This window comes from Pagrus pagrus (assembly GCF_965226575.1).
Source record: "Pagrus pagrus genome assembly, chromosome: 6".
NCBI lineage: Eukaryota > Metazoa > Chordata > Actinopteri > Spariformes > Sparidae > Pagrus > Pagrus pagrus.
The window spans coordinates 2,273,612-2,287,579 of record NC_140190.1 but is presented as its reverse complement, the minus strand read 5'-3'; the positions used below and the strand labels follow the sequence as shown (position 1 = coordinate 2,287,579).

The following is a 13,968-nucleotide window of genomic DNA, read 5'->3' as shown; positions in this document are numbered from 1 at the left end:
ATGATTGAACGAAATGCCTCCAAAAGCCCCATGATAGGATAAAAAGCCAAGCCCCTCCCCCTAGAGGGACCAAGTGCCCCTCTGATTGGCCCAAGTGCCTCAAAAGTTCCCCTGATCAGCTGAAGGACCCCTCACAGGTGCCCCTCTGGTTTTGCCCCTGGCCCTTAGAGAATCTGTACACACCACTACACACACACACACACACACACACACACACAGTGATTGTCAGCCATATCTATTACCAGTTGCATGACCGTGGGTTTGATTTGCAGCAATGAGACAGTACGTGTAATGACAGCATTAAGGCTTGTTCTGCATATATAGAGTTTCAAGGAAAACGAAGACAGATGCTTCTCCCTCGCTGCTCTTACACGTCAACAGAAATAAGGACAGAAAACACATTCCTGGTGGCTGCGCTGGCTGTGTTTAGTCCTGTCTGTGTGTGTTCTGCCCCGGCACTCGGAACGGTCCAAATAACAGGCGATGCTGGATGTCTTGACTCGAAGCCGAGGCTCCTTGCCATCGTCAGCCGGTAACGTGAGTAATGAGCTTTGTCAGACGCTGGCGGCTGACTGATGTTTTCCACCGCAGACGAACCTCCCTGAGCGCTGACGGCCTCATGCTAACGACAGATCCACGCATCTGAATGTCAGCGTATCGGACCGGCTCCTAAAGAGAAAGGTGATAAGATGACTGGAGTGATACGACCACTAACTTCTCAGCTCGAGGTCGGGACCTGCTGGAGTTTCTAGATCTGGTTTTGTGTGTTCTTTGGTTGAGATTACAGCACGAGGGAGAGAGTACGCCTTCAGGACAATCAGCGCACACCACAAGTTCACTAACACTTTGTTTTTTATTACCCAGAAGACATCTGAATCTGAACTTCCTCAACTATTTCAACTTTCAACTGTCAAAGCTTGTTGTAATATCAATACGTGTTAATGTGACTTGAGTGGTTTGGGATGGAAAATTTTGGGGGAACGAGGAGCGAGTTCAGAGCTCTGAGGGAGTACAGGGAGAGTTTCTGAACGTTTAAAAAACGGGACTTGTTTTTGTCAAAATTGACAAGAGCAGGACTCCAGTTGTGCAGCCTGCGACACAAAACCATGTCAGGGTTCACACCAATATGTTTTCAATCAATCATATCGCCAATCATTTTTCAGCTTAGCAAAAGATTTAGTGCGAAGAACCAATCAGAAAGCAGCTCTTACTGAAAGCTAAAACTTGTTAACTAAAGTAAATATCCTAAACTCACTGAGGTTACGTTGGCAAACAGCTCTCCTGAGCTGCTGCATCAGGGCTCAGTCAGACAGGGTGCAGTTTCTGAGGTGAACATGTCTTTTTTTAGTTGTTTTATGGCAGTTAAAGCTGCTTTTATTCTTTATTAAAATAAGTGTTAAGTAGCTACACCAATCGCTGTTATACAGTGTTTGGTCAGTAACCCATGTCTCTCCTTCCCTCCTCTGCTCATGCAGTAAAAGATGCTCTGGTATCCCTGCCCTCTTTATCCAATCAGGACAGAGTACTCCTGCTCCTGTCAGCTGGTGAACGTGCAGAGAGCAGGATCCTCCTGTTTGCTGCCACGTCCGGCGATTACTGCGCCGTGTTCATGTGGTCACGTACAGTAGAGCGGAGGGCAAGGTGTGCTGACTGCAAAATGGACGTCAACACCTACAGTAGCTTTAAGCGGTTTGCGTGCTGCTCATGCTCCCTGGATGCCTTGTGTTTTGGATGCAAGGAGCTTGCAACGCAGAGCAGAAAAGCTGCTGACGTCATTTGAGTTTTCATGGAGGTAAAAGTGTTGCTGCTGGAGGCCCCGAGCTGTGTGTCTTTACCAACTACTAACATAGTTACCATGATTTAAAGATCATGTTGATAATATTTCTATGAAGACAAATAACTTTTTTTGAAAGATAATAAATCTACAGAGCTTGTAGAAAGGTGCGGAATAAAACGTTTCCCTTAAAAACATTATTATGTTTGTGTATTAATAATTTTACAATGTCGGGTCCAAAATGATTGTTCTGTTTATCCCTCTGTCAGAATTCAGACAGTTGGTTCCAGCTTCCACCAAGGTTTGTCAGCCAATAGGATAACAGCGCTGGTATCACATGATATCTGTGTTTTGTCAGCATCAGCAGTCTGGGTAGTTGCCAGTTTGTGGGAAAAAAGTAAGAATGGTTAGCTAGTGTTAGCAATGTAGCTACAACATGGCAACATACAATTCATGGTTTAGCTCACTTTGAATGGAAATTAAAATATAAGGTACAGATGTGTGAGTTTACTTCACAGCAAAATCACTTAAAGGCTTCAACTAAAAATGGCCTTGTGTTCTGTAACCTCTGTCTGATCGGGCCCCTCTTTCTGTCCTGCAGCACACAGCCTGGTCGAACAACGATGTCGTGACAGAGTCTTTCCCCTTTAGCGATGAAACTTGCAAATCTCATCTCTCAGCCTGCTGTGACCCAAAGTAACGACAGCTCATTTCAAATTCTTTTCATGTGGGGAGCCATCTGACACGGAGTAATGACCCGCTCCGATCCGCGGATTGAGAAAAAAATGACACAGTGGAACGAAAAGCAGATTCAGTACGAAGACCCGCCATTGTCTCTGAAACAGTTGGTATTTGATAGACGGCTCGGCTTCAGATAATTATACAAAACAAAAAAAAAGCTTCCCTATTTGTTTTACGGTGAGTGATCGTTTCCCTCGTCGGGCTGGTGGAAATTTAAAGAGAAGAAACCAAACAAACAAGAGGAGCATTAAAGAGCTCTGCTTTAACAGGACACACCCTTTGTGTTTCTAACACATTAAGGAAACCTTGAGGCCACTCGTAAAATAAAACAACATCTTTCTCTCTCGGCCATAAAATAAAAACAAGGTTTGGCTGCCTCCGCAAAAAACACACAGGCAGCACTTTTCTCCCTGTTTTCCTCTGAGAAGAATGATTGTAAATGTGTAATTAAATTAATAAAATAGTCCCGGGTAGTAAATCACTGCCCCCGAGGATGCCTGATTGCACAGCTGTGTGTGTGTGTGTGTGTGCATGATGCAGAGGTAGGTGCGTGCAGGAGTGTGTGGTTCAGGGTTAGCATATTAAAAACAAAACAGCAACACAGACTTTAAATGTTCCCCAATCCTGAGGGCAAGGCGCTCACTCAGTATTACCTCCGGCGGTTAGTTAGCGAGCTGGGGTGGGGGCGGCGTGGCGTTAGGCTTCGGTACACGGTGCCAGTTTCTGCCATAATAAAGGCATTAAAACGCTCCTCATTAAACTATTTTGGGCACAGGGGTTGGCGTGGCAGGGTGCTCAGGGCCGGGAGGGGGCTGAGGCACTGGCTGCCAGTGATTCTGTGCCAGGGCACCTCTATGTCACTGGTGGCTAGAGGGATATAATTACAAACACATGCTCCTTAATGGGGCTCCAGGGGACCTGTGTGATGGGAGAACAGAGAGGGAGTAATGTTCAAGGGTGTAAAAGAGAAAAAGGTGTAACAGCGTGCAAATAAGGCCCCGTTCACACCAGTGCAGATACGTGTAGGGATGCATCTTTTTCTCTCGTTGGGCTTCACATCAATGTGAAGTCGGCACCTTCCCTACTGGAGAATGAGCATTTCCAACGAGACTTCCATCAGCGGAAAGAAGGATAGCATAGATAGCGATAGTGAAAAGTAGTGTGACATCCTCATACCACTGGCAAAAGTGGCGTTACAGCCGCGAGCTGACCATATTCATGTTTCCACCGGCTGCGACCACGGCACGTTTCAGCAGCGTCCCAGAAGCAGGAGAATACGCGGCGAGTCGATTTGCACAGAGCAGATCGAGCCAGACAGGAAGTCAGACAGCAGGCCGACAGGGCATCAGGTCGGTTTTCAAAATACAACACCCGGTGCCGACCCTCAAATCTACAGCACAACGTCTGAAATATTAAATAAACACAGTTAAAGCAGACAAATAACGATTTAGCTACGTAGCTACTCAACCACTGTGGACGCACCAAAATCAAGAAGAAATGATGAAATAAACCGTCTGAGCATGACGCTCCGCTTCTGAAACGCTCCCAGTGGGATATGAAGCTGAGTCCATTCCAACCTTTTGTTTTATCTGGTAATCTTTCAGCGCACAACAAAATAATCATCGGTCCAATATCGTTAAAAGCGCCAGCAAAATAATTGGCATGCAGCAGCTGTCTTTGTCTCATATTTACGACGGACACATTCTGCGCAGGGCGGGTCCATGTTGGCCGGTTCCGACCGTCCACTCTTGGAGGAATTTTGTTCTTTTCCCATCTGCTCGGAGATACAGACTCCCCGAGGCAAAGAGCAATAACTTTTTATTTACTTGTTCCTGAGTTCCAAGTGTGATAAATATATTTAATTCGCCTTCACGTGAAGAAAACAAATTCTTTTATAATATTAGACGAACTTATAGCAATAATTTTGTGCTCTGTCTTGATGATTGCAGTGTTCACAAAGTAAAACAACAGAATGTGAATTGGAGACTTGGCTCGAATCGTAAATACAACCTGGTTTCACACTGTTACAGTCCTGTTGGTTCATCGGGTCACTGTCGCGTTTGGCTGTTCTGTGAGAACGTGTTCTCGTTCAGTCGTCAAGTTAGTCATAATAAACATGCGTCCTCTGGTTGCACTTTCAAACTAACAGCAACAAAACTACTTAGCCATGTTGACGAGAAGATCATGATTTCACTTAAAATAACTTGGAAACGCTAGAGAGAAAAAATTGTCTGCTACCACTTTAAAACAGTAACTCCAACCACCTCGCCCCCAGCTGGTACTGCACCTTCATACACGTGTACTCGTCACGCCAAGGGGAAGCAAACCCTGACGCTCACACGCTGCCCTCTAGTGGATCGGTGGGTCTGTTTTGGCTTTGGTGTGACACTGGGCTCCACAGTCATGAGTTCGACGAATTATCAGACATCAAAACACTGCACAGCAGATTTTAATATCATGAGACATGATTTCTGGGTAAACAGTAGAATTAAACCGCTCACGTTTACAAAGAGGAATGTGGACTGTAGAGACTGGATGCATTGTTATTTACGGAAAATTCAACCTGTAAACATTTGTTATTTACCTTAAAGAGCTGTCTCAAGTTTTGACCTGCAGAGAAGAACTAAAAAAAAAGAAATATCGATATTGGATCAAAACCAAATGTTGTCGTAGCGTCCACATCTTGTTTTCAGCCTCGATGACGGCAACACAAAAACAAATTGTCTCTGAAGAGGAAGGACCTGATGTTCCTAAAGCGCTCTGAAATGGATCAAATTAGATGTGCCTTCGTGTCACAGTGTTGAGCTTTTTTCCAACCGCCGGTGGTCAAACGGAGACATAAAAGCAATTGTCGACAGCACCTGTATTGTGTGATTGGCTGTATTTTAAAAAATAAATTAAAGATCACAGAGAGTCGGAGGACACAGAGCTTCATCATGCTGATAGACCATGAAGAGGAACGGACCATGTTTGTACCAGATGCTGGTGGAATTAGAGGAGATTTAGCTGCTTTTCAGTTGTTCTCTAGAAAACAATCTGAAAGTGCAAAGCGTGTCGAAGGCTACGACACATAAAAGATATCTTTAAAAGCATCTGCATCAGCGCGTACCAGCATGCAATAAGTCAGCTCAGGTCACATTGTCAGGAACCGTGACCTCTCCGCTGTGACACTGAATCTGGGACTGGAGAGATGTTGTCAGGACTGTTTGACTGACATGAATAATAAGTAAGGCTTGTGTAGCTGCGGCAGGCGCTGCGGTGCAAAGCAAAGTGTTGTGTAACTTTTGAGGTGGCTGATAATGATGATGATGGGAAAGAAAGCGGGCTCTGCCAGCCTAACCATGGCAACCCCTCGTGTTTACGTTAAATGTGGGACGTTTAACGGCTCGGCGCTCTGATGTGGCTCGGCGCTAATCATGTCACCGAGAGACAGAGACAGACGGAGAGGGAAGAGAAGCTCTTTGAGAAATGATCAACACCAACAAACGCACTGATGAAAGAGCTTGGCCGCAGATTCAAACGCCCCATTTCATGAATACATTTAGACGGGCGTTAAGAGAAACTGCTGCGGTGGCGACAGCAGATACATTTATGAGGCTGTAACTCAAATTAGATAAACAAACGGCAGAAAATCTAATTACTCGGCTGTCTATTGTGCACCACTGATGGAGACTGTTTAAAGCTGCTCATCACAATCAGGGTTGACTTATTGTGCGCTCACATGACGACTGAACATCAGTTCACCTCACATCATATACAGTTTGTATCTAAACAGCAAACAGCTGCTGTCCAGCCAGCACAAACATTCATCCTCGTGGTTACGCTAACTTCAGTTTAATCAGATAATGCCGGTTTATAATTTCTGGAACCCATGAATATGTTGTAAGTTTTAGCTTCTTAATGTTTCATTAGGTGCACACAAATCCAACAAATCCTCAGACCTCAACGACTGAGGAGACTTAGAACAACATAATGTTGCAGGTGAAGTTTATGAAATCATTTTGCTTTTTGTTAAAATAACACATTAATAACTTAAGTTAAAAGTGCAATATGTAAGTGTTGGTGTCTTGATGAATTCATACTCAAAACAAATAGAGGGCAGCATATCACCAGCATAACTACTAACTACTGCTAACTGTAGCCACCTTTAGCTAGTTAGCTTATTTAGCCGTGCAGTTAGCAGTCCAGACTGAGAGCTAGGGAAGTGTTGGTGTTTGCAAGCACAGGAGCACTGGACAGAGATGCACCGGGGCTAGCGGGCTAGCATGCTAACTTTACGTTTTGTTGATGATTTTAGTTATTTTTTTAATGTTTCAAACTAAAATTGTTGCATTTTGCACCTTTAAGTTTCACACAAACAGCAGTTTCCTGCGTTTGACCCATTCATCCACCTCGACCTCCTCCCGATCCCTTTGCTGCTCTTTATACGACTTAACCTGACCTCCACCTTTGCTGCCGTTGTAATAAGAACAGCCACCAGAGGTTGCTGTCTAACAATAAAAATGTCAATATGGGTCGTAATAAGCTGCTTGCACAGTCCACCTATGCGGTTTCTGATGAGGACAGCTGACAATAAGTACTTGGTAGAGGGCTTGGAAAAGATCTTAAACCTGGTTTTGTAGCCTGAAATATTTCTATATCTCTCGCTTGGCAGCCGTCTGACGTCCCAATGATATGACACATAAAAAATGCACTTTTATCATTAATATTATTAATAATATTTTTCCCTTTTTATGGCTTTGTTTAAATTAGATGCAGCTGAAAAGTGACAGAATGGGAGGGGGGGGGGGGGTGATGACGTGCTATTGGTCGTAATTATTGTTACAGCAGCAAAGGAGGAAGTCAGGTGGAGTAATATAAACAGCGACAAAGTCTGTAGAGGGAGGAGTTCGGGGTGGACCGCTGGGTCAAACAGGCTTTGGACTTTCACCAAGGAGACAGCTGTTCGTGTCCCGTGTGAAAGTACAAGTCAACAGTGAGATCCGGGTGAAGATCCAGAACACGATGGAGATATTACGCATCTCATCTGGCCCACGAGTGCCCTGGATCCTCCAGGAGGAGCTCGAAAACGTTGCTGCTAAGAGCTCCAACAGGAATACCTGAGTAAGTCTGCTGCCAGCACGACCCGACCCTGGACAAGCAGCATCAGAAAATGATAGATGGATCCATCGAAAAGCTTCCCTCTAAGTGGCAGACATTGTAAACACAAACGGATGTTTCAGTGTCCAACTCTGACAGTAAAGACGGTTTCTATAGAAAAGTTTGTGTTTGTTGAATGAACACACACACCTGACCACGTGCAGTCACCACACACACACACTGAGGCCTGTGTGACGCATTTCCAGTCAATGTTCCCGTCCAGTTCCGGTTCATCTCGGCTTGGGTCTATTGTCTGTCAGTGTGAGCGTGTGTGAGTCTGCTGATCTTTGTGACTGGTTCCCATGGTATCAGACCACCATGTTCCCAGTCCCCCAGTATCAGCTGGCCTGTTGTGGTTCGACGATGCCGCTCAGGAATCTGTCACCCAGAGCAAAATGCATCATGGTGTTTAGAATCAGGGCCCACAAAATATGGAGGCGGTTTCTGAGGGGAAGAACTCGGCGACTCGGTCCCTGGATCTGATTAACTGTGTGTTTGTGGGAGGATATCTTGATCAGTGTGTGTGTGTGTGTGTGTGTGTGTGTGTGTGTGTGTGTGTGAGAGAGAGAGAGAGAGAGAGAGAGGACTCACATCGTACCCCTTCAGTTTATCATCTCCTCAGTTACCCTTGTCTGGTTTTTGTTCAGCAGGAGACATACAAGAAATACGACAGAGTAAAAATACTGAAACACTTTGAGTTCTTTTATTTTAATAAAAGTAGAGAAGTGAAAATGTGTGAAAATAAAATTGCTTGTTGTTAAAACATTGATTTTTTTCTTTTTTTGATGGAGTAAAAAAGATGAAGTTACGAAGGAGGAGGAACATTTTGTGAGGATGTAAAAAAAAAAAGAAGGAAATGGAGAAAAGTTTAATGTTTGGATTTTCTGTCGGAAGACATTTTTTGCATCCCTGAGACAACTTGAAATAAAAGGAAATGAAGGAAAAAAATTTTAAAAAAGAAATTGAGGACTTCGTGAAAGTGAGGTTATTTTTGGGACATTGAGAAGATTATTTAAAATAATAATTTACTCACTCGACAGTCGGGAAGAGAGTTGGGAAGCGTGAGATATTTAAGAGAAACAAGGACGGTTAGGAAAGTGAGAGGATTATTTTGAAAACGTGATATTTATGAGGACATTCTTGAACAGAGGGTGGTAGAGAGAGGACACTTTAGAAAGGAAAAACAATTTATTTACTACCTTACAAAAAAATCCAAGTTCTGACAATGTCATAAGAGTGGGAACATATTAATAAAGTGTGGATATTTCCAAAATGAAAGACATTTTGGGAAGCATTTTTTGGGAAATTGAGAACATTTTTCCAAAATTATGATTTACTTACTTTCCAGAAAGAAAATCCCGTCCGATATTTGGGGAAAACGAGGACAATTTGGAGAGTGAGAACATTTATGGAAACAAGGACATTTGGGGTTAAGAGTGGACATTTTTAGAAAAAGGAAGACACTTTTGGAAATCACACTTTACTTATCGACGGTGTGAGAAAAGTGGGGACCAGTTAGAAGAGGTGGGGTGTTTGGGGACACGAGGACAATTTGCAAAAAATTAGGACATGTGATATTTTTGGAGATTTAAGCACATTTAATGAAAATAGAGGAGAAATATTCATTTATGAAGAGCATGGAAGACATTTTGGACTTAGCTAGGAGGACATAAGATTTTTGGGGGGGAAATTTTATTAAAGTAGAGGAGAAAATATTTATTAGGACAAAATGGGTTTGTTTAAATAAATGACAAAATGTGAATATTTATAAAGTGAAGACACTTCAAGAAAGTGGACAATTTTGGAAAATGAGGAGAAAATATTGGGAATGTTAGGACAAAATGTGGTATGTAAACAGAACAGTAAGACACTGGACATTATAAAAGACAGTGGACAGTTAGTGAAGTGAGGACATTTTTAGAAAAACATTTATGATACTTAAATCGTGGACATTTTATGAAAATAGAGGAAAAATATTGGGAATGTGAGGATAGAATTATGCATAAGAAATGTTGGACGGGATTTGGGATATTTTCTGCCCGATGTCAACATTTATAAAGAGCGAGGACATTTGACAAAGTGGAGACGCTTCAGGAATGTGGATATTTTTGGAAAAATGTTGAGTAACGTGAGGACATCTCGTCCAGTCCTCACGTTATCGTGTTTGGATTGAATTATGTGTGGTCGTGGTTTTGGTCACGGTCGGCGTTTGGGGGGGTTAAGAGTTCATCATCATCAAAACTTTCATTCTTTGGATTCATTTCGTGATGTCTCCTGATCGTTTAATCCGCCCGGCTGATTCTCTGTAAGAAACCAAAACAAGTTCAAACACTGTCAAACGTTCCAGAGACGAAACAACGTCAGAGATCTTTCTACCAACTGGCTGCTACTTTTAATAAAAGCCTGTTTACAGGAACGCTTTCTATTCATCTGAAATCTCTGACCTCTTGTTTCAACCCACATTTGTATTCTCCACTCCAAAGATCCCAATAAAATTTGATTTTGAAAATAATCGAATCAGTTTTATGTAATGTTTATGAAGAACATAAAAACAAGGCACGGTCGTAAATTAGTGTAATTATCACAGCTTTTTTTGTTCGAAACAATGAGTCATTATGGGTTTGCATATCCACAAACACGACACATACTTGGATTTAATGTGATTAACTCAGCTGAGGCCTGCTGTGTTTGTGCCATAAATCTCTATACTCTGCTCTCAGCGGGGGCTCCTTACCTCCAGCAATGACCAGAAAAACCCCACATCCACGACCACTGTTCATTTTGTTCCCCCGCGTAACGAAATCAGGTAATCGGGGGCGTGGGCGAGCGAGCTGAGCGAGAGCTTGTATACAACACAAGACTACCAGAAAACTCCAGGGGAGATGATGGGGCACTGCTGTTCACGGTGTACCTTTGCCAGAGACTGCTAATAGGCATTCTCTCCATCTCCCTCTCCTTTGATTGGCTCCAGATGTGTGTGTGTTACACTCTGGGAAATGGCTGAGATGAGAGACAACGAGGCCGCCAGAGCCGCAATAAATTCGTGGAACGGCTAATGAATAAAACAACAGCGGATTAAATGTGCCATAGCTAAAAATAATTTGATTAAGAATCTGATTCGGCAGCCAAATTGTTGGAGGCCATGCTGCAGACAGCTGTATCTTTATTTGAGCTCTGGTGTATGAGACCACATTTTCCCTCCTAATGAGCTTCTACGAGCCTTCGATCGAGCTCTTTTTATGGGGATTTCTGGGCAGAGCTCGAGGCTAATGAATCAGTTGTCATCACATGTGATTGCCTGTTTAAAAAGTCCCAAACTTTTCTGACTCTGCTCAGTCAGGTTCAGCCAGGGTCAGTCTGCGCAGAAACACACCCTCTTCAGCCAAAAACCTGCAACCTGAATCAGCAAGTGACTGCAGCTCGCCGCCATTTTCATCACATATCTCTGGCAGGACACAAGATATTTATAGGGACGTTAAAGGAATATTTGATCTGTTGAGTACAGACTTTGGTCTCTGTACAGACACGTTGGTACCAAATATGTCAAAAAGGAATAAACGTTAATTAATTAATAAGCTGCAGACCAGGAAATACTCAAAAATATGCTTAGCCGAGCTTAACACATACACTGGAAGGGAGGCTGCTAGCCTAACCTAGCATAAATGAAAGAATAACTCCCAAAACAACATTAAGACTGTAAGAGAATAAAAGGACAGGTGGTGTACTGGACCTTTGTTGTCACATCTTTTGGCCGTCATCAATAACAGCTGCTTTTTGGTTAGATTCAGGCAACAAAACTACTTGGTTTGATGAAGGGGAAGATCACGCTTTGGGTTAAAATAAACACAAATATTTTGTCACCTGACTTCCTCCTTTGCTCCTGGTATGATTACCTTAACAACTAGATGTTGCCTTCCAACAATACATGTAAATATGGGTCATACTGAGCTGTTTGCACGACGACCTTTACAGCAGAAAGGACAGACGACCCGACCACTCACCTCCTTCTTTTCCCGGCACTATAACAAAGTCATGTTACCTGCTTTTGCTGTCAGAGACAACTTACACGTCCACAAGAAGACACTGTCGATCAGGTCAGGTTAGCTGCTCCGGTACGCTGGGATCACTCTCGTTACAGGACCCACGAGATTACATTCATGTCTTCTTCTCTTCTGGCTCCCAACAAGAAACTAAACAGACATATTTCCCCAAATGTCAGAGATTTCCTTGAAATACTCGAAGAAGGAAATGACACAAATAGCAGAGGAGTCCAAAGAGAGTTAACATTTGCAGTTTGTTTGAGAGCCGTGTGATGGTTGAGAGGTCTGCCTGCCTCGGGCCAGCTCTGATTCACATCCTCATTTCCACTTGTTGTGCTTCCTTTGTGTCCTTTTGTTCTCGTCCTGCCCTCCTCTCTCCGTCTGAGTGTCTGTCTCATCTGACTGCTTGTATTTTTCATCTCAACACAAACTGACAGCCCGACTCCACTCCTGACTCTCACCCATCCGTCCTGCTCGCTGCTCCAGGCTGCAGCTGGGGATCGACTCCCGGGTCGAGCCCAAACGTCAGACTGTTGAAGGGCCTGTTGAAAGCCTGAACCCTGTCCAAAGAGCTCACAGGGCCCGCACACCCAACCAACTGCCAGGGGAAATAGAGCTGGGGGGGGAGCTGGTGAGACCATGGAGAGACAGGGAGGCATTGTTTCTCCTCCTTACAGGTGGGACTCCTCAGAGTCCGCAGCACAGACCTCTGTTCAGATGGATCGGGGACACTCTCCAACAACATTAAGAGGGCTTGGCGTGAGGCTGGCACGGCACTGACTGAAAGCCAAGTCTGGAGGGAATGGTAATGATGGCAGACGAGCTCAGGTGCTAACTGTATTCTTAAGGTTTGATAGCCGTGAAAATTGGTGAAGATTCTTGCCAAATCAGGCCCAAACCCACAGAACCGTGCTTCAAATGTAATTCAAGATCCCAAAGTATTCAAGAACACCAATATGTTAGCTATAACTGAGACAGGTGCCTATCAAATGATGCAGCAGACATTGTTAGCACTCCCCTCAATAGACCTTTTACTAAGGGCAGGCTTCTGGGTTCATATATTGTATTTTTAACCCTAATTTTTAAGTAATTGCTCACAAGTAATTTGGATTTCGTTTTTTAATGCTCACTCAACTGATACACCTAGATGAACTCACCTTTTAACTATAGGACTTTGAATAAAATGTTTTTTACCTCAGTGTCCGTCTCCTAAAACCTAAAATATAGTGACTTTGGATGGTTTTGTGTTGCTTAAACACTTCCCAAATACCCATCACAACACTATTTCAACGATAACTCATCTATAGGCAGCTACTATGCTCACTTTTAACTTTGGCAAAGGAAATATCACAAGACTCTTTTTTAGAAAAATAACAAAATCAATTATTTACTTCAAGTAAATGTATTCAAACAAAACACAAATACATTTTAAGTGAAAATATGTTTAAAAGTAAACTCTCTGTTGTCTCCTTTTGTTATCACAACACTTAGACTAGATCATTAAAAGATCTGATTCACTGTCAGGTATAAAATTAACCAAAATTAGCTTAGCACTCAAAATTACCAAAAATACCTTTTTGGTTAAATAGAACACTTTTAACTTCCCCAAAAATATATAGAACACTCCTTTAAGTATCAATAAAACTACTCTTAAAGTTTCAGAATACTCCTTTAAGTTGCAATAATACTCTCAAACACAAAGCAGTGGCCCACACACACACACTCACACACACACACACAGCCGGCAAACAAATAACCCGTTGCAGGCCTGATATGGTGACTTTTGAGTGCGAGGAAATCCAACTTTTAATCCCAATGATCCAGGAACAGTAAAGGAAAAGTGTTACCTCCAATCCAAAGAACAACCTTTTACCAGGTCCAAGTGCAGAAGGCGACACTGCAGGTAGACTGGAGACAGGCGGGTGAACAGGCAATGGGTTCTCCCTCGCAGCCCGGACGATGTCCACCGACGACGACGAGTCACACACACCTGGCAGCGGCCGAGCCGTTATGCTCCCGCGTTGAGACCACAAGGCACAGCCGATGTCAGGAGCTGGTTTAGCTCCTCGCGGCTAAGTCCGTTCGCTTTGATAGCGAATGCTAACACACACTCCGAGTTAGCTTAGTAGCTAGGCTAAGCTAAAACACGGTGCAGCTTCGCCAGGAGCTCCGAGCTGAAACTCCTCAAGCTGTACACCGAACAGCAGCAGCTCCAGTGTCCGAGCTCTGAGTGTGGAGCAGACAGTCGCTTGGACACGGAAACTACACACTTAA

The 13,968-nt window shown here is 43.5% G+C and overlaps 1 long non-coding RNA gene across 1 annotated transcript; it reads right to left on the bottom strand.

The window, feature by feature from the left end:
- Positions 1–202: 202 nt before the first annotated feature.
- Positions 203–13,968, bottom strand: LOC311258542. The gene is made up of 3 exons (XR_014622745.1): positions 13,542–13,968; positions 11,721–11,844; positions 203–669 (listed from the first exon to the last, which is right to left on the bottom strand). It is a non-coding gene; the product is annotated as an uncharacterized lncRNA (long non-coding RNA).